We start from the raw sequence: 23,144 nt of genomic DNA on the forward strand, positions 1-23,144 counted from the left end.
TAAGGACAGTACAGTCTGTAAAGCTTGAATACATATTATAATCCATGCAATGATGAGAATAATGAGCAGCAAGAGGAAAGCAAACCATTATAATACTGCCATTAGATATCAGCTATTTAGAGTAAGAATTTAATAACTAGGGAGTGGGATTGTAAACCATGGAGGCTACTTCTATTAAGATGATTATCAGGCCGGGCTCAGTGGCTCATGTCTGTAATCCTAGCACCTGGGAGGCCGAGGCGAGTGGATCACCTAAGGTCAGGAGTCCAGCCTGGCCAACATGGTGAAGCCCCATCTCTACTAAAAATAGAAAAATTAGCTGAGTATGGTGGCACACGCCTGTAATCCCAGTTACTCCAGAGGCTGAGGCAGGAGAATCGCTTGAATCCAGGAGGCAGAGGCTTCAGTGAGCCAAGATCGCACCATTGCACTCCAGCCTGGGTGATAGAGCAAAACTCAGTCTCAAAAAACAAAACAAAAAAAAGATGATTATCAGTTTGTCTATGCACACGCACAGGAGAGGACAATTATGTACACATCCAAGTATGTTCGTGGTGTTGCTTTTCCAGAGATGAGAGAAGGAATTATACAGCATAATTCAATGATAAATACTTTCACAGTTTCGATGTTCTTTGTGAGTTTTGCTGTTTATTTACATGTTATGAGGAAATCGTATTTTATGATAAAAATAATAACCCTGAATACTGTGAGGACAAATAAAAACAAGAGGCTTAGTTCTTCCCTTTGAAAATAAAGGAAGAGACTTATTCCCCTTCCCCCATCCTTTTTCTGAGAATATTTATTTCATTTTTTAATTTTTTTTTTTTTAATTTTAGATTCAGGAGTACATGTATGGGTTTGTTACATGGATATACCGTATAATGGTGAGGTTTGGGCTTCTAGTGTACCCATCATCCAAAGAGTGAACACTATACCCAATAGGTAACTTTTTAACCCTCACCCCTCTTTGGAATCCCTAGTGTCAATTATTTTCATGTTTATGTCTATGTGTACTCATGGTTTAGCTCCTATTTATAAGTGAGAACGGAGAGCATTCACTTTAGGCAATTGAAAATTTTAAGTATTTTCTCCTCTCTTTGACAAGTATATACATCCTTTTAAAGATATGAAAGGCCTTTTGTCAGATTTATGACCCAGGAATGTCTTTCTAAAAGATCAGAGAGCCATCCTTTTGAAATGCAAACATCAGGGAAAACGGTATCCTCCTCTCCCAGCTTCTGTGGAAGGGTGGGAGCCTAACTTTGGTAGGCACCTTTCTCCAATTTGTGTAACTACCTCCTGTCATAAAGATGTGAGAAGTTTGTTTTTCCTCTGGATAAACCCAATTACTATGTAAACCAAGGGTAAGCTATTTGTGATAAATGATACTGTCAAGTTCTCTTACTCGAGGACTAGTTATTGTTTATCTTAAAAATATGCATGCAATCATTTGTATCTGCTTGGCTATATAAGGGGTTAAGATTCCTTTCCATCTTGGCAATCTCTTAGCAGATGGTCTGTACCGCATATCACATTCTGGTTTAATGTGTAATCAATAATACAAGTGTTTTCTTTTTCTATTACCCTTGTGGAGAGGATTTTGGGGTTGGGAGAAGATTTTGGTTTTAATTATATTTTCTCAGCAATACTCATCTGGCTACATTTGCATTTTTGATCAGATATTTTGTTTTAATTGGGCAAATGGGATCACTTCATTAATAATTATAATGAATAATGTTTGTCTTTAATATTCACATATGATTTTTTTACTTTTTATGTTTCTTGCAACTAGATTTTTTTATGATTAAACCCTCAACCCTAAGCAAAAGGAACCAAGATAAATATTTTGTTTATAAACTAAGATTATTGGTTTCTGATGGTTGAAAATAGGTAGCCTCATAACTTTACAATCTTATGTTTAAAACATATTCATTAGCTCAGAGGTCCTCAGTGTCTTCCTAGGAAAATCTATTTATTTTCTACTTACTTCATGTTGAGGTAGAAGTATTAGATAGAAGCACAGAGGTTAGGAATGTGGGAAGTTGCTAACTAGCAGGTCAACAATCTCAGTCATCAGGTAGACTCAGATAGATAGAGTTGTAAATCATTGCTGTGGTTTTCTTGGCACTCTGGAAATTTCTAGGGATTCTTCCAGGGCTGCTGTGCTGGGGAAGGGTTGAATGGCCTGCTGTGGAGCAACTATTCCTCTTATTGCCCCACTTCAGATAGTAGGGGTTTTGGCTAGCTTCATTTGAACAAAGGACTAATAAAAGGCTTCAACCTAGTCCAAACACACAAAAATCAGGAATCACTTTACATTGTTTAGGCTGCTAGGTCACTGGGAGTGATTGGAAACTCACTGGTACTGCTATTAAAAGTATCAGCATTGTCATTAGTGCGTATGTCAGTCCAAAGCCTGGTTCTTCCACATACTAGCTGGGCTGGTTACTTAAGCACTCACAGGCTCACTTTCCTCATCTACAAAGAGGGATCAACAAACACTGTCCTGAAAATATCTTTGTATTGATGATTTAGGCCCGGTCACAGTAAGCATCTAGGACAATGCCTGTCATATAATAAAAGCATAGGAAATGGAGACCCAGACTCTTTTTTTTTTTTTTTTAAGTGAGTTAAGAATTCCTCCTTAAATTGAGGTAATTCTTTCTATCTATAATTTTGATCTACTGACCCACTATGATAGTTTTCTCCTCTAGAGTTAAAAATCATATAATTTGTCTTTCTCATCAAAGTTTTTAAATAAGAAAAAAACTTTAACTTCTTCAAACTTTTTTTCCAACATATTTTAAGTCTCCCCTTAAGTGACTTTTTTGCAAAAGTTTCTATTCTGTGAAGTGTTCTAATTTGCTAGTGTTTCTGATGAAAATTTTAGTGAACAAAATATTCTAGATACCATCTAATTGGCATAGAGTCTAATGAAACTACTGTAATTACATTACTATGATTTTAAGTTATATTATTTCTTGTGGTAAATATAGACTAATGTTGGCTCATTTCAAGACCCCCATGAATTAAAAGTCTTAAAGTACTTTTAAAATTGCTGTTTGTTTATATCTCCTTTATTCTTGTTGTCAACTCTTTGGAAACTAAATACAAAACTTTCTGTTGATGCCTACTATAATTCTACTTGTTGATTTAAGCCTATGCTTCAGCAATTTGAATCTGGATTCAATCTTCCAATTCACTAGTATTTTTTTCAGATTTGTCATCTGAAAATTTTATATTCATATTTTCAATTTGTTTGGTCATGTAGTGTATTAAAAATATTGAACAGAAAGAGCCCTGTGTCATACCACTTTCAACCTATTTCTACGAGACGGGTTATGCCCATATTTCTCAGTCATGTACAAGTCTACTTCGATTTTATTAAATGTTTTGATGAAATACAAAATGACTGTAATTACAATTACGTTTCTTCGGCACATTATGTGAAAGATACTTAGATCTAAATCCATTACATATTTAAATTTATTTAATTTTCACAACCATCATATGGAGTTGGAACTATTAGTATCCTAATAGCTACTAGTGTATTATTATCTTTGTAGAGACAAAGGAATAGAGCAGTTAGGCAACTTGCCCAAACTCACATAGATAGTACATGGAAGAACTGGAAATCAGACTTAAGCAGTCTTATTTTAAAGTCATTATTCTTATACACTGTGCTATACAGAGTCTGCTACGAAATGTGTGATATTCACCTAGTAACACCCTACTAGCCTTTGTATCTCCTGATCCCCCCAAATAGGTTAATTGATTATGACCACTGTTATTAAACAGTTGGATCTGAACTGACTTCTATACTTTGTAAGTACTTCTAATATATGTTAATTAATTATTAATATGAATGAAATTTTAAAAATAAAGTACACAAGTACTTCTAATGAAGTTATATCAAATTTACCAGAGTTGTGTCTAAAGGATAATGTTTTTGAAGACCAGGTTATCAGCCCTCTACAACCAACCTCTGTTCTGTTCTCTACAATTCCTCAAATATTTTTTGTAGTGACTTTGACTCAGCAACCCCATTACTGGGTATATACCCAAAGGATTATAAATCATTCTACTATAAAGACACATGCACATATATGTTTATTGCAGCACCATTTACAATAGCAAAGACTTGGAACCAACCCAAATGCCCATCAATGATAGACTGGATAAAGAAAATGTGGCACATATACACCATTGAATACTATGCAGCCATAAGAAAGGATGAGTTCATGTCCTTTGCAGGGACATGGATAAAGCTGGAAACCATCGTTCTCAGCAAACTAATACAGGAACAGAAAACCAAACACCGCAGGTTCTCACTCATAAGTGGGAGTTGAACAATGAGAACACATGGACATGTGGTGGGGAACATCACACACTGGGGCCTGTCAGGGGGTAGGAGATAGGGGAGGGATAGCATTAGGAGAAATACCTAATATAGATGATGGGTTGATGGGTGCAGCAAACCACTATGGCATGTGTATACCTATGTAACAAACCTGCACCTTCTGCACATGTATCGCAGAACTTGAAGTACAATAAAAGAAAAAAGTGACTTTTTCATTTAAGTTGGCAAGTTATTTTGGTACCCTTGGTTAGATTTTGTTTGAGCTGGAATAGTAAAGCGTATCTAAAAGTTCTTTTCATCTTTCCATCTAATGTGTTCTTCAATTTTCTCTTTTAAAACCTGATATAATTTTTCTTTTCATGCCTATTTTTATACAATAATTTAGAAAAGGAAAGCTTTAGTAAACAAGGCAAGAAGCAGTGCGTAGATATGAGGAGGAGGGATAACACTGGTGGTAGTACATTATGTTTTTATATGTCCTTTTTATTTTCTCACTTACAAGTGTTTGCCAACAGTCAAGAAAATGGAATAAGAGGAACATCACTCTGAATATGTAAGCAAATAATAAAATTTTGTGAGTGATTTTTTTATAAAAACCAAGTAAAGTTTTCTTTTTAAAAAACTTGAAATTTCCAATAAGGAAAAATAGCTTCTGAAGTAAGGTCAGAAATCCATAAGGAAACAACTTTAAGAAAATACAACAAGGTAAAATAAAAAGGTGAGATACAGAAAAATACTAAGAGAAAAGGGAGTAATAGTCGACCTAAAATGAACATTAGAAGAAAAACATACAGAGCTAATACTAAAGTTCATTGCTTTGATTTAGTGATATGGAGAGTGTGCTAGGGCTCTGTTTCATGATATGGGGAAAAATAAAGAAAAATAAGTGAATGTGGTAAGAAAAAAGGTTATAAAAGCAGATGAGAGAATTCAGATCCCATCTAGAAGTTATAAGTATGCTGGTTTAAAAAAACAAAGTAAGACCTTTACAACAGAACAAAAGAGTGAAAGAAATAATTTCAGAAAATTTGATGGAGGTAAAAAAGATTATACCTTGAAGTTCAAAAGAGATTTTTGTTTCTGAAAATAATTTATATTGGCCACACTTTTTATTTTCTAAGGTTGGAGGAAGAAATCTTACACAGATTAAACCAGAAAACTTGGTTTTCTTTAAAGGAATGACAATCTGTTTAAATTCAGACTTTAGTTTTCCATACTTAAAAAGACAGAAGACAATTTAATAACTGTTTCTCAGTGTAGTAATATCTCAATGTGATCAGCCCATCATGTCGGCTATTAAAGCCAATATTTCTATGAGAACCTCCATAAGAATACCACGGGACAGCCATAGCTTTGCCTACCTACAAAGGCTGACTGGACAGACATTTTTCCCAAGGTATGTGTATGGCTGTCACACAATTTTTAAGAGACACCTATCTGCACCATGTTGCTCAAAGCCTCACTTCTCCTGACCCCCTCCATACCTTCTCCACTTCTCAGGCTGCTCCTCAATTTTATTTATCCCAAATTTTATTTATTTATTTATTTATTATTGTTATACTTTAGGTTTTAGGGTACATGTGCACAATGTGCAGGTTAGTTACATACGTATACGTGTGCCATGCTGGTGCACTGCACCCACTAACTCGTCATCTAGTATTAGGTATATCTCCCAATGCTATCCCTCCCCCCTCCCCCCACCCCACAACAGTCCCCAGAGTGTGATGTTCCCCTTCCTGTGTCCATGTGTTCTCATTGTTCAATTCCCACCTATGAGTGAGAATATGCGGTGTTTGGATTTTTGTTCTTGCAATAGTTTACTGAGAATGATGATTTCCAATTTCATCCATGTCCCTATAAAGGACATGAACTCATCATTTTTTATGGCTGCATAGTATTCCATGATGTATATGTGCCACATTTTCTGAATCCAGTCTATCATTGTTGGACATTTGGGTTGGTTCCGGTGCTGGGAAAACTGGCTAGCCATATGTAGAAAGCTGAAACTGGATCCCTTCCTTACACCTTATACAAAAATCAATTCAAGATGGATTAAAGACTTAAACGTTAGACCTAAAACCATAAAAACCCTAGAAGAAAACCTAGGCATTACCATTCAGGACATAGGCATGGGCAAGGACTTCATGTCTAAAACACCAAAAGCAATGGCAACAAAAGCCAAAATTGACAAATGGGATCTAATTAAACTAAAGAGCTTCTACACAGCAAAAGAAACTACCATCAGAGTGAACAGGCAACCTACACAATGGGAGAAAATTTTCACAACCTACTCATCTGACAAAGGACTAATATCCAGAATCTATAATGAACTCAAACAAATTTACAAGAAAAAAACAAACAACCCCATCAAAAAGTGGGCCAAATTTTCTTTCATTCCTTAAGTATAGAAATGTAATCATCTCCTTTTTTGACATTACTTTCCAAATCAAACCATGCTGTGAGTTGAGGCTGGGTAAATCATCTTTCAAAAATTTAAAATACTTTACTAAATAAAAGATAATTTTCTGTAAAGAAAATTATTGCTACTTAGAGAATAAAAGAAGTTGAATTTATACTCTCTCTCTCTCTCCCCCTCTGTCTTGATTATAGGCTTTACTTAATCATCACCCAGATTCTAGCTTATTTATCTTTCTAGTTTCAAAGCTGCATTTTGTTCTTAGGCCACTAACCTCTGGCTGATTGTTTCTTTGAGTGATTGAAGTGGACTTCTTAATGTCCTGTTTTGAGAAGGCTGGGGTGTATCCGGATAGTTTTTTACCTAACTTGCATTCCCTGTATTAGTAATTATTGTCTATGACACCCCATGAACAGTAGGGACTATCTGGCTCATGAAAGCACATGAGAAAATGGACTCTGGACAATCAGCTGAACTCTGATGGAGTTACCCCAGTACTTATATTAGCTTACTTCATAGCATGAGAATATGTAAGACAAACTCTGACTTTTGTTTTTATAGCTTTATAATCTACCTGATACAATTACGACTGTCATGAATGTTATAAGGGACAGTCTAGAATTCATTGAGGAGAGAGAAAGCTTGTGTTAAAAATCAGAAGTTCCAGGGCTTTCACAATATTACCTCTCCTACATTTGGTGATCTACAACCAACCTTGCATTTTAACAACTAAGTGTGTACATATGTGTATCTATATCTATTTAACAATTTCATTATAATTTCATGAAGTCAAATATATTTTAATATCATAAAAACAAAGGATACAGAATAAAAAGATAAATTTAACTTTATGAAAGATTTACCACTTTTTTCTAACTTTTTAAATTTTCTCCATGGCACCAAAAATTTTATTGTGATATAGCTATTGGAGAAGCATTTGGAATTAACAAGCTGTATGGCTTTTAAGTTTCCATTGTCCCATTCCTGTGATGTTATTATTCTAGAACTATCAAGACAGCAAAAGGATAGAAGAGAACGCAGGATTTGGTTTGAATGATTAGGATCTAAAGTTGCCATAAATAGCTCTGCTCATGGCATCCCTATCTTTTTGAAGTTTTGATCTAAGTTTTGATCTAAGGTCCTCATTTAAAAAGACACTTTCCTTAGCAGTATTGGGAACAGAAAATTTGGGGAAAAGATCCTATCACGTGAAACACATTATGGATAGTTCTTGTATAGACTTTTGCTGATTAGTGTTGTTTGTTTGTTTGGGTTCTCATATGATTTGAGACCCACATGTTAACCAAGAGGAATATTGAAATCACAAGGTTATTTATATGAAAAAGTTATCTTTCTTAACTACCTGTTTTATTTATTGAATTAACTTCTTAATTCTGAAGAATGAATTATTAACATAACAGTCCAAATTTAATTCTGTCAAAAATATTTCTTAAAAACAATTTTTCAATCACATTTTCCATAAACTTAGAAAGCAGTTTAAAAATAATATTGGCACAAACTATTCTGCCTCTGAAATTACATTGAGGAAACAAAAGTTACAGATGACTACTAATGATATTTAGAGATTCTATGATACCTTCACATTTTCCGACCAATGTGTTCCTATCACTGTATAAAATTTGAAAAAGTTAAAGAAGACTTTACTCAAAGGTCTTAGGACAGATTGAAAAAAAATTTTCCTTAAATTTAGATATAAGTAAAAGGAATTCTTATTTTACTTTTTGTTGTTTCTCTTCTTGTTAGAAAACGAAAGGTAATAGAAATAGAAAATCACCAGGTAAGGTGAATCCTAGCAAATTTTTTAAGAATAGAAATTAACAAGATGACTTTATAATTCACATGGAAATGTGATGGACATGAAATAGCCAAACAATCTTGAAGAAGAACAAATTTGGAGAAATTAATCCAACTTCAATTTTTATAATAACAGTAGTCAAAAGAGTGCATTGTTCACAGAAGAAAAGAACTGAGAAATAGACTCACACATATATAGTCGATTGATTTTAAACAGACATCCCTAGCGATATAACAGAGGAATAAGAAAGGATTTCCAACAAATGGTGCTGGAACAATTTATATGGGGGGAAAGCATGGCTCCTTATTTTATACCATATGTAAAAAATATTTTGAGATGTATCACAGATTTAAACATAAAATCTGAAGAAAAAGGAAAAGTGCCTTTATCTGCTTAAACAAGAAAAAGGAGGTGGGCAAAAATTTCTAAAAAAGAACACAAAAAACAACCTTCAACATTAAGACAAAAGTTGATAAATTAGACTTCATTAAAATGAAAACAAAAAGCTTCTACTAATCAAGAAATTGGAAGAGTCAATCACAGGCTATAATAAAATATTCATGAGACAGCTGAAAAAGAACACTACACAGAATACAAAAAATATAATGCATTCATACAAAACAACACAATAATTAAAAAGATGACTGAGTGAAAGTGGGCAAAAAAATGAACAGATATTTCACAAAGAATATATGCCAATAGCCAACAAGCATATAAAAAAGGTGTTCAACATTATTAGACAGTTGAGAAATGTCAGTTAAACCACATAAGACAGCACTATTTAACCACTGGAATGGATAAAATAATAAAAGAATAACAATATAAAATGCTGGCAAGGATTAACTCTGAAATATTCTGGTGGGAGGGTAGAATTATAAAACCACTATGAGTTACTAATAAGAAAATATGGAGGAATAAGTCTTATTCTATGAGCTTGTATTGGAAATGGAGGTATGAGTAGAAATGTATGCCTTTAGAAAGAGAGACAGACAGCTATAGACTGTATATGTGTGTGTGTTTGAATATGTATAACAGTGTGTATAGTTGTGTGTTTATTAACTAAAAGGTTCTACATGTGTCAGTCTAAGAACACTTAGAGAACTGGAGCACACTTGGTACTCAGACCTTTTTATTCTAAATATTATTCTTTACTAAAAGGAAGCATCACTCTTAAGAGAAGTAGCTCTCAAAATAATAAGAGCTATTTATGACAAACCCACAGCCAATATCATACTGAATGGGCAAAAACTGGAAGCATTCCCTTTGAAAACTGGCACAAGACAGGGATGCCCTCTCTCACCACTCCTATTCAACATAGTGTTGGAAGTTCTGCCCAGGGCAATCAGGCAGGAGAAGGAAATAAATGTTATTCAATTAGGAAAAGAGGAAGTCAAGTTGTCCCTGTTTGCAGATGACATGATTGTATATTTAGAAAACCCCATCGCCTCAGCCCCAAATCTCCTTAAGCTTGTAAGCCACTTCAGTGAAGTCTGAGGATACAAAATCAATGTGCAAAAATCACAAGCATTCTTATACACCAATAACAGACAAACGGAGAGCCAAATCATGAGTGAACTCCCATTCACAATTGCTTCAAAGAGAATAAAATACCTAGGAATCCAACTTACAAGGGATGTGAGGGACCTCTTCAAGGAGAACTACAAACCACTGCTCAAGGAAATAAAAGAAGACACAAACAAATGGAAGAACATTCCATGCTCATGGATAGAAGAATCAATATCGTGAAAATGGCCATACTGCCCAAGGTAATTTACAGATTCAATGTCATCCCCATCAGGATACCAATGACTTTCTTCACAGAATTGGAAAAAACTACTTTAAAGTTCATATGGAACCAAAAATGAGCCACATTGCCAAAACAATCCTAAGCCAAAAGAACAAAGCTGGAGGCATCACACTACCTGACTTCAAACTATACTACAAGGTGACAGTAACCAAAACAGCATGGTACTGGTACCAAAACAGAGACATAGACCAATGGAATAGAACAGAACCCTCAGAATTAATACCACACATCTACAACCATTTGATCTTCGACAAACCTGACAAAAACAAGAAATAGGGAAAGGATTCCCTATTTAATAAATGGTGCTGGGAAAACCGGCTAGCCATATGTAGAAAGCTGAAACTGGATCCCTTCCTTACACCTTAAACAAAAATTAATTCAAGATGGATTAAAGACTTAAATGCTAGACCTAAAACCATAAAAACCCTAGAAGAAAACCTAGGCAATACCATTCAGGACATAGGCATGGGCAAGGACTTCATGTCTAAAACACCAAAAGCAATGGCGACAAAAGCCACAATTGACAAATGGGATCTAATTAAACTAAAGAGCTTCTGCACAGCAAAAGAAACTACCATCAGAGTGAACAGGCAACCTACACAATGGGAGAAAATTTTTCCAATCTACTCATCTGACAAAGGGCTAATATCCAGAATCTACAAAGAACTCAAACAAATTTACAAGAAAAAAACAAACAACCCCATTAACCAGTGGGCAAAGAATATGAACAGATACTTCTCAAAAGAAGACATTTATGCAGCCAAAAAACACATGAAAAAATGCTCAGCATCACTGGCCATCAGAGAAATGCAAATCAAAACCACAATGAGATACCATCTCACACCAGTTAGAATGGTGATCATAAAAAGTCAGGAAACAACAGGTGCTGGAGAGGATGTGGAGAAATAGGAAGACTTTTACACTGTTGGTGAGACTGTAAACTAGTTCAACCATTGTGGAAGACAGTGTGGTGATTCCTCAGGGATCTAGAACTAGAAATGCCATTTGACCCAGCCATCCCATTACTGGGTATATACCCAAAGGATTATAAATCATGCTGCTATAAAGACACATGCACATATATGTTTATTGCGGCACTATTCACAATAGCAAAGACTTGGAACCAACCCAAATGTCCATGAATGATAGACTGGATTAAGAAAATGTGGCACATATACACCATGGAATACTATGCAGCCATAAAAAAGGATGAGTTAATGTCTTTTGTAGGGACATGGATGAAGCTGGAAACTATCATTCTCAGCAGACTATCGCAAGGACAAAAAACCAAACACTGCATGTTCTCACTCATAGGTGGGAATTGAACAATAAGAACACTTGGACACAGAAAGGGGAACATCACCCACTGGGGCCTGTCATGGGGTGGGGGAAGGGGGGAGGGATAGCATTAGGAGATATACCTAATGTAAATGATGAGTTAATAGGTGCAGCACACCAACATGGCACATGTATACATATGTAACAAACCTGCACGTTGTGCACGTGTACCCTAGAACTGAAAGTATAACTTAAAAAAATAAAAAAAGAGAAGTAGCTAATTCTAGGATAAAGTGCAAGAAAATTTCAAAATAAACCTATAAATTCTTGTGCCAGAAAGTAAGGAAATACTCAAATAATAATGGGGCTGTGTCAAAGGAACATAGAAAATTGCCTGAATGTGCTTCAGCTTGCCAAATCTGGGACATTTGTACATTGAATGAAATAATGAGATTAATGGACAATAGTGAATAAAGTAGATATTCATAAATATATACTGATTCAATAATAAGAAGAAAAATCTCCTTTTTATGTTAGAAAGCATATAAACAATGTCAAAGGAATTATGGAGCTAAAACATCATCAATAGATACAAATAGTGGGTAAAATTTTGATGGATAACAGAATAATTATTTCATGTTAAAAATCTTTCCACACAGATTAGTTGTTAATTACAAAGGAGAAAGGAGTAACTTTACAGTATGCACGCAGTGGACACCATCTTATCAAAGTGATCAAGGTCAAAATCAACAATATTATGACAAATCAACATCGTGTGCCTCCTGACAAGTTTCATTGGAAAGAAAGCAAAACCAAATATGTGATACTTCTGCCAAAAATGTATAAGTATCCATCTAATAATGAGGAAATATTCAAATCCAAACCACGGGATATTACACAAAATAATTTGCCCATATTCTTTGTAAGTATCAAGGTCAGGAAAGATGAAGAAAGAGGACAAAATGTCCAAATATATGCACCTGAAAAGACAAAACAACTGACTGTTTTGTGATCCTGGATTGGATCCTAGACCAGACAAAGAAATAGCTGTACAGGATTATACTTTGATAATTGATAAAACTTGAATTTGGACTATGAGTTAGCTGGTAGAATCATAACAATGGTAAATTTACTGATTTTGATTACTTTAATGTGGTTACATTAAGAAAATGTTGGCCAGGCAAATCCCAGTACTTTGGTAGTCTGAGGCAGGAGGATCACTTGACCTGAGATATTTAAGACCAATCAGGGCAACAGAGCAAGATCTTGTCTCTACTAAAAATCAAAAATTAGCCAGGCATGGCAGTGTGCACCTGTAGTCCCAGCTACTCAGTGAGGTTGAAGGATCACTTCAGTGCAGGAGGTCAAGGCTGCAGTAAGCCATGATCACACTACTGCACTCCAGCCTGGGTGACACAGTGAGACCCTGTCTCAGAAAAAAAAATGTCCTTGTTTGTAGGAAATTCACAGTGAATTACATAGGGGTAAAGCATGATATCTCTAAACTTACTCTCAAATGATCTACACAAAATAATGGGCATGCATATAAGTACATATAAATCTATAATTATCTAAATATACATATGTAGAAAATAGATAAAATGTGAACAATTAATAAATCTGGATCAAGGAAATATAAATATGTATTTATTATATTTATATTAAATATTTAGATTTATATAAATCTTTATATTAAATATTTACACTGAAATAAATGTTTATATTTAAATAAGTATTTATATTGCATTTATATTAATGCAATATAAATATAATATAAAGGAAAACTTTATATTATTTCTGCAATATCCATGTAACCATGAAATTATATAAAAATAAAGTTACCTAAAATCATTGCTTTTTTGTAAGAAAACTTGCAGTCAAATTTCAGAAAATTATTTTTCTCAAATACTATTATTATTCTTACCATCTGCTTCATTTATGTAAATTTTGTTTCATTTTCACAGTATTTAAATTCATCAATGTTTTTGTAACTTATCTTCAAAAATACTTTTCCCACTTAGGAATTTAATTAAAATAACATTGTAGGAAGACGATAGAATACCAATGTAGGTTAGAAAATGCTAAATCAAAATTAAAGACAATTTATCAATGGTTTTCTAAACAGGAAAATTTCAACAGTTTGCCTTTTAATTTACTTGACAAGTTTTCTTGACATTTATTATGCATTGCATGTGTGGAGCTGCAAGTCTTAAATTGTGTTTTCCCATATTCCAAACTGTAAGACTTTTCACGCTAAAATATACAATTACTTCTTTTGCAATTAGACAACTATCTTATGGCATCTCTATATATGGCAACAAGGGAGGATGGCATGCTATATTTAAAATCTTTTCAAATGTCAGGCCTCCTGTGCACTCTAGAGCTTTTGATATAACCCCTGTGGCTGATATAATAATTCCTAAATTTAACTCTGCCTCTACCACTGGACGGAGGCCATTTAAAAACAGAGGCTGTGTTTTTTTCACTGATATCCCTACAGCACTGGTGATGTTTAAATGTGTTGTAGAACTCTGTTGGATAAGCAATGGGAACTTTAAGTACTGAAAACTTTTAAGGTTGTGTAAAGTACTTTATTTTACTTATCCATGAGATGTCTTACAATTATATTTTTAATATTTATATTGGAATTTGTATTAACACATTTTTATCATTAATAAATTTGACATTGACCTACTTTATTTGATATTATTGAATAGCTTTTGAAAAAAAGATAATTATAAATTAACTTTTCCATTTTAAATACAGTAAACTTGGAAAAGATTTTTTAAATTTTCATGATATATGAGATGTTTTAAATTTTATTGAATATGACATTTAATAAAGAATTTTTAAAGAAATATATTTTAAGTTTTTAATGGGTAGATTTTAAATAAATATATTTAAATATTTATATATTAGCATCAGGTACTGATTATAATGTATTATGAACTCTTAATATTGGCAAAAATTTTCAAGTAGTCACTTTAAGTACGAAGTTGCTTTACTTTAACTGATATTATAATTTTCATATTACACAGTTTTTCCTGTAAATCACTCACTGATAAATTTTAAGTGTTCAACACTGTGTTTAATCAAATGCTCTACCTGAGAATCAGAGCTGAATTTTTCTTCTTTAAAAATTGCATTGATGAATTTTATAACTGTAGATCAATAAGTCTTTTCTAGTAGTAGAGTATCTTTTTCATAATTTATTTAAACATCTGCTGTTTGTTCTATGAAAAGAAAATATTTCCAAACACCAAACATCATCATAAATTGATGTTATATATAAATTCTAATTTAACAACAGAAAGTTCAAAAGTAAAAATAACACTATAGAGTATGATTTTCTCAATTCCCTTTAACATATCAAATTACATGGAAACAAAAATAAATTTTATTACACACATTTGTTCATTTAAAATAAAACTTGAAAAAGCCTAGTATACAGATATTCCAATAAATTTGTCATTTCTTTTAATATCTTAATTGAAATAGTTCTACAAGAAACCTAAAAAAATAGAAAGGAATCAACAATCCTGGTTTTCCTGCTTGAAGTATTTTACCTTGAAGGCACAAATATGTCCCAATAAATAATCCTACTTATCACACATGAAATGAGTTTATTCTGTTTTCTGAAAGTTAAAAATCTGATTTCTCACCTTAGAAATGTTTCCCTTACAACATGGTCTTGTCAATGTTTAATAAGATTACTGAGAACTCCTTGAAGCAGGGCATAACTGACTTCAGAATCCAAGGCATTGCATTGGGTATTCACCAATGACAAGGAGAATTGGGGGTGCTTCTCTAGCTTTTTAAGTGCTGTTTGTGGCTGGGAAAGTCCTAATTTAATCCTAATTTACTCCTAATTGCATAAGCAGCCACACCACTGCCCTCTATATGAATCAAGCCAAATCCTTCTGAAAAGGAATTTAAGTGATATTTCTAGCAGTAGCCTGGAAGTCCACTATGATTCCTCATATCTGAAGTGATAGCTGATATGTAGATGACTTCTATTCTTCTAATATAAAGTATAAAGAGGAAGTAAATTTCCTGCAGTTAAAAATCATGTTATTCGGCCAGGTGCGGTGGCTCACGCCTGTAATTCCAGTACTTTGGGAGGCGGAGGTGGGTGGATCACCTGAGGTCAGGAGTTCGAGACCAGCCTGGCCAACATTGTGAAACCCCCTCTCTACTAAAAATACAAAAGTAGCTAGGTGTGGTGGTGCATGCCTGTAATCCCAGATACTCAGGAGGCTGTGGCAGGAGAATCGCTTGAACCCAGGAGACGGTGGTTGCAGTGAGCCAAGATCGTGCCATTGCACTCCAGCCTGGGCAATGAGAGTGAAACTCCATCTCAAAAAAAAAAAAAAAAATATGCTATTCTCCAGTATAAAAAACCTTGCCTTCAAAAATAGTATCTACCCTATTACTTGGTTGGCAATTTGTAAGTTTTTACAGAAAGATACTGCTTTCCATATTGTCACTTCTAGATTTTTATGAAATATGCTTTTAAATTGATTTTTCATATACTTGACCTCAGCTGAAAAAGCCTAAAGAATTTATGTCAAATAAAATTTTAATTTTCATATTTGGGAAAAATGTACATGCTTCAGCCTATTAAAGGATACATATGGGGAGTTCTGCTCCTAATAATTAGTTCCACTGAGAAAAAGAATACTTTTCATAGAATTAATCAATGGTAATTACCACCCATTAGTATGTTATTAAGTATTTTAAATTTTAAGGATTTAAATTTTAGCTAATTTCATAATTTTTGTTATACCAACAATAAAAAGACAGTTTCTTTAATAATATTTGTGTTAAAACCAAAAAATTTAGGCTAATTATTTTCTTATGACTGAGCATTTTCTTTTAGGCTTAAATCCAAATCAATATATGAAAGGAAACAATCAACAGAATTAAGCAACAACCTATGGGATGGGAGGAAATATTTGCAAACTATACATCTGACAAGGAGTTAATATCTAAAATATATGAGGAACTCAGACAACTCAATAGCAAAATAATAAATAACCTGATTAAATGGATAAAGTACCTGAAAAAACATTTCTCAAAGGAAGATATACAAATGGCCAGCAGGTATATGAAAAATACTTAGCATCACTAATCACCAGAAAACAACGTAAATTAAAACCACAATGAGATTCACTTCATACCTGTTAGAATGTCTATTGTCAAAAAAAGATAAAATATGTGTTGGTGAAGATGTGTAGAAAAAGGAACACTTACACACTGTTGGTGGGAATGTAAAGTGGTATAGCCATTATAGAAAACAGTATGGAGATTCCACAAAAAAATTAAAAATAGAACTACCGTATGCTCTATTAATTCCACTTCTGGGTACATATTCAAAGCATGTTGGATTAGTAAGTTGGATCAACACAAAGTCAGTATGTGAAAGAGATATGCGCACTCCCATGTTCATTGCAGCATTATTCACAATAGCCAAGATATGGAATCAACCTAAGTGTCCATCAATGGATGAATGGATAAAGAAAGTGTGGCACATATACACAATTGAACATTATTTAGCCTTACAAGAGAAGGAAATCCTATCAGTTGTGACAACACGGATGAACATAGAGGACATTAAGCTAAGTAAGATAAACTAGACACAGAAAGACAAATACTGTGTGAATGAAATCTAAAAAAAATTGAAGTTATAGAAGCAGGGAGTAGCAGCAGTCTGGTGATGGTGGGATACAAAATTTAATTTAGACAGGAAGAATAATTCAGATCTATTGTACAACATGGTGACTATAATTAATGACAATGTGTTGCATACTTAAAAATTGCTGAGTGTAGATTTTAAATGTTCTCACCACAATAAAAACATTAGTATGTGAGGTAATGGATAGTTAATTAACTTAATTTAGCCATTCTATACTGTATACACATGTCAAAACACCGTATTCTATGCTACAAATATGGACAATTTTATGTCAAATAAAAACAAAGAAAATTAATAATAAATAAATGAAAACTTCAAAACAAAACCAATGTATAAATGATCTGTGTACACACACACACACACACACACACACACACAAAATCCTGGGAAGTCTGTTACTTTCTTTGTTATTCTGCTTTTAAAATAAACTGATACTGAAAGCTAAGTGCTGAGGGTACAACTGTAGAAATGACTTAACACTACCATTCAAGTGGGTTACAATTTAATAGGAAGAGATTATCAATGACAAACAGTATAAATACGTGACAATATTAGAGTTAATAAGTTATAAAGAGTTAATAATGTGGGAATTTATGAGAGAAGCCCCTAATACAGTCTTGTGAGTAAAGGTGGAATATCATAGAAATCTTTGCAAGAAAAAAAAGGGTTCCCTAAGTTTACCAGTTAGCCTCGGTGGGATGGAGATACCAAATATTTCTCCTTCTTCACGTACAGTTTTAAAGCATTGCTTACACAACCTGTCTATGTATTTTCAATTTCTATTTGGATCTTACCTGAGTCTGGCTTCAGCATCCATCACTGCACTTAGCAAATCTCCCTTAAGCCACCAAAAATTTCTGATGTCATACATTCAATGGACTTTTTGATCAGTGCTTGCCCACAGTTAAGCATTGTGCTCTTCTTAAAACATTCTTTTCTGTAGTCTTCTCTGAAAGAAACACTTTTTCTTTCTACTTTTGTAACATATTCCTTCTCCAGTTCTGTTTTCAGGACATCTCATTCTACCTAGCTCAGAAGCACTGGAGTTCCTTAAGACTTGTACTTCATTTCTCTTTGTAGGCAATATTTTGAAGGCAATCTCATTCACACCAGTGGCTTTTCTTATGATTACACGTTTACGTCTAGCTCAGATTTATTATCTAAGCTACAACCCCAACTAAGAACTTTACATCTCTTCTTGGATGCTTTCAAGACAACTAAAACTCAACATGTCAGAAATTAAATTTATAATCTTCCTCCTAAATCTGATACACTTTCAGCAAATGACATTATCATCCATCTATCAGCAAAAGACATAAACATAAACCTCATCCTTAAAGCCCCTTCTTCATTCATCAATTTCTGCCCAGTTTACTTCTTAAATCTTTCTCATATCCATCAGTACCTCTATATCACCATCAATTAAATTAGTTCAAGCTATCATCTCTGGCTTGTGCTACTAAAAACAACATTCTTTGAATCGATATTTCCATATCTGTTCTTGCCTCCTCAAATTTATTCTCTATCTAAAAGCCACAGTAATATTCTAGAATATGGGTCATCAAAGTTTTTCTGTGAACGAACAGATGGTAAGTATTTTCAGCTCTGAAGGACTTGAAATCTCTTGCAGCTAGTCAGTTCCACCATTTAGCTCAACAGCATCCACAGAGAATATGCTAAGTGTATGAACACAAATATGATTATGTTGCAATAAAACTTTATTTATAAAATAGGCAGTAGGTCAGATTTGACATGTGGGCCATAATTCATCAACTCTTGATTTAGGATACAAAACTGATCAAAAGAATCCCTTCCCTAAAACACATTAATGATCTCCTAGTACTCTTAGGATAAATACCAAAACAAAACTTACTTCTCTTATCACCTACCTCCATCTCTTTCATGCCTCCATACTCACTAGATTCCAGTTTTCCCTTTGTAGTTCTTCAAATGTACTATGTTTATTCCTACAACAGGGCTTTTATATTTGCTTTTTTTCCCCTGAAAACTCCAGACTATGTTAAATGCCCCATATTCAATGTACTATGTATCTCTCTTTCAAAGAACTGGCTACATATGTATTTTCACATTTTTTGTGTCATTATTTGATTAATTTCTATGACTCCCAATAGATTAAACTCAAAGAAGACAGGTTGTATATCTATCAGTTCACTATTGTTTTCCTAACTCTTAGCCCATTACTTGGTACATTAGAAGAGACTTATACCTGTTTCTATAATAGATAAATGAATGAATGAATGAATGAGAGAATGCATGCATGCATGCATGTATGTATGTGCACATGCATGAAAAGATGAGAGATGAGAAATTATGGCTTATTAAAGGAAATAAACATTCCAGTGGTGCTGGAGAGCCACTGAAGGGTTTTAAGCAGAGGGTGTCAAGATAAGACTGGCTTCAGAGTCTACTATGCAGAGAATTTCAAAATACTATGTATTGCTTCTTTCCCTTTTTACCTTGAAACCCTATGCAAAAGCTCTTCAAGTCTACATTTCTGTGAATTATTTATATTTGAGTTTGCTCGTATTTTCTCAACAAAATCATAATGTCATTCTGTTATTTTAATTATGTATGTATGTGTGTTTGCATCAGTATGTATTCTTGGAGGAAGTGGACTGAGACTTTAGTATTCTGGTTTTGGTGCCTCATGCCTTTCATATTTCACAGTCACATAGAAGCAAACCCTTCTGAAAGAATCCAATTTAAAGTTTTAGTTGATACATTACACATTACGGATTGGGCTACTCATTACCACTCACTCTATCAAGATTTCCAGCACAGCCATAATTATTCAGCATGGAAACTAGGTATTAAATTTAAACCTGGCAATTTATTTCACTTTTTATTCTGCTGGAGAGATTTGAAAATCTCACATTCAGACAGCAAAAGAAGGATTGATGACTACCCCATGTATGAGTCCATGGCTGAGTCTCTCCTGGCTGAATGCCACAAAAACATTTATAAGTCATCGCACTAAACAGGAAAATATATGCTGGTATTTTTTAAAGAGAGAGAATACCACTGACTCACTATTGAATTTTTTTTTAATTCCATCTGAAGCAGAGATCAGTTCTTATCTGGCTGTACTAACATTTATCACAGCCTCTGCCTAGGATCTAGGAAAGTTTGACTTAGCAATTACCAATTTTTGTAACTGAGTTGTACCAACTCTCTAGTATCTAGGGCAGGCTTCTAATTAAAAAAAAATAATACATTTTAAAATGTATTGTTTTATTCTAAACATAAAACAATTTGTTTGTTGTAAACATAAACATATGGAAACTTTGGATGGGCAAGATGAGGAAGATCGGCTGGCGAAAACTGACATTTTGAAGTCAGGAAAATGATACAGATGATTCACTTATGAAAAAAAAACTTGTAATCATACGATGAAATGCACAAAAACACAACACTAGTGATGAAGAGGCAAATTTCAGCTCACTGAGAAATGGAGTTCCTAGTCTTACTAACTCAGTTCCTGTTAGATTTATTTTTTTGTATGTTCTCATTTATGAAAAGCACTTCAAAAGTATCTCAGTGATCATCTAGGAAGTTATAGAGGATGTTAATAGACTATCTAGTCAAAGCCACTCATTTTACATCTAAAAAAAGAAAAAAGTTAAGTAACCCTCCAAAGTTATTCATACAATAATAGTAGTAGTATAGTCATAATAAGTCCTTTTTAAGTACTTAATAGTTGTAAGCAGGTATGTAAAACTCAGAACATTATGAATTAAATATTATTATCCACCTTTTATAAAGAGGTCAACAGAACAAAGAAATTCAGTAGCTTACTCAAAATCACATCACTGATTAAGTGATGGAACTGGAATAAAAAACCCAGTCACCCTATTTTCAGATTCCAGAATATAACCCAATGAAATGCTTTTTCTACAATATCACTTATACTTTACTATTTTTATTTTCTTGATTACTTCTGCTCTTTTAAGGATATAATATGCTGTGACCTGAAATCATCTGAGTTCCAAACACTGTGTGAACATGGCCACCAGGACCTGATGAACTTTTTGTTTTTATTCCAAGCAAACTTTTTGGGCATCTCCCTTCCACATTCATTTTCTTGAATCCCAGTCCTCATGCTCTCTCTCCTGCAACAGGTGGCCAAATACATTGTCACTCCTGCTGCAAGACATCCAGGAGATGTCTAAGCCAAGTTTTCACAAATAAATGTATTTAAAGGCTGAACCAAAACCTATGAGTATTTATTTTAGAATTCCTCCAAAGTTAGTGACTCTTAATCATTTCTTTTCATTATAGAAAATAATTAGGCTTTATAGTACATGAAAGACTTGTCTACCTCAAACTGTTTAAGCAATTGTTTTCTAAAATGTTTATTAATTACTTACATATAAATGCCAGTCACAAACTCTAAACAGCATGAGTTAGCTAGTATTAGAAAAGCCAAAAAACATTGCTACTTTTCTTAGTTCATTTTGCCTTTATGTGTATATCTGCTTAAGGTGTTGGACATATTAAAAATATTTTCCAGTAATCCCACTACTACTGTCTTCTTCACATGAGACTTGGGGAGCACAACTTGGAAATCTTTGGTCTAAGGGGTCCGTTGGTGGACCTCTTGACGTTGCCCTGACCCCAAAGAATGGCTACTGTGCTGTGTTATGCAAACCCCAATATCACCCCTCATAATAATATTATGATTATCTTTGGATGGGAAAGCTCTTTTTTATGACTAGTTGCCTCTGATTATTTTCTTAAGTAGGAGATACAAATCAAGAAGTGTCACACTCCAAACTTGGGGATGTTTTTATAATATTGCAACTGTATGATTTTAGAACATTATAATCTGAACTATAATACATGAATATAATGAAAAGCAAGACAGCCATTAAAATTTTAAAAAATATTTCAGGATATAAAATATTAGGTACATAACAGATTTTTGTTTTTTAAAGAATTCATGAATGTTACTTTTATGCTAAGGGGAAAACAATTTTAGGAGAAAATAAACATGTCATTAGTGTTGGTGGACAACAGAATGAATTTGAATTGCTGAGATGTTGACTCTCATATTAAGCCAAACTTAATGTACTTAGTCACAAAGTGAGGCAAAGGAGACTAAAAGACTTTCCATTTCCATGTCAGAGAAAAGATCAATAGAAGGAGGATGAGAAGCAGAAGGAGGACTCAGAAAAGAAAGGGAGCATGGCTGGAATAGTCTGGGGAGGAAAGGCATGCCAGGGCCCTGGGAGTTCCCACATGAAGCAGGTGCAGGGCAATGACTCCTGAAGGTAAACTTCAGGGTTATGGTGTTTTCTCAGTCAAAATTCTTCCTGCACCCAACTAAATTTCACATCCAGCTCAATTATTGTAAAATCCTTGTCAAAACTAATTTCCTTTTCTCATGTCCACTCTGAATGAACCATATCACCTGATCTTTAGTGTTGCACAGCCCTACAATTGCTTTCATCCCTCTTCTGTTCTGGGTTCCCTTTACGAAAGTTCAAATAGCTGGAGCACTGTGGCTCATGCCTGTAATCCCAACACTGGGAGACAGAGGTGAGAGAATTGAGGCCAGGAGTTCAAAACCAACCTGGGCAATTTAACGAGACTCTGTCTCTACAAAAAAAAATTAAATTAGCCAGGTGTGGCGGTGGGCGCCTATAGTCCTAACTACTCAAGAGACTAAGACAAGAGGATTGGTTGAGCCCAGGAGTTCAAGGTTACAGTGAGCAAGGATTGTGCCACTGCACTCCAATCTGGGTGACAGAG

Source organism: Pongo pygmaeus, chromosome 6 (genome assembly GCF_028885625.2).
Source record: "Pongo pygmaeus isolate AG05252 chromosome 6, NHGRI_mPonPyg2-v2.0_pri, whole genome shotgun sequence".
NCBI classification, from domain to species: domain Eukaryota; kingdom Metazoa; phylum Chordata; class Mammalia; order Primates; family Hominidae; genus Pongo; species Pongo pygmaeus.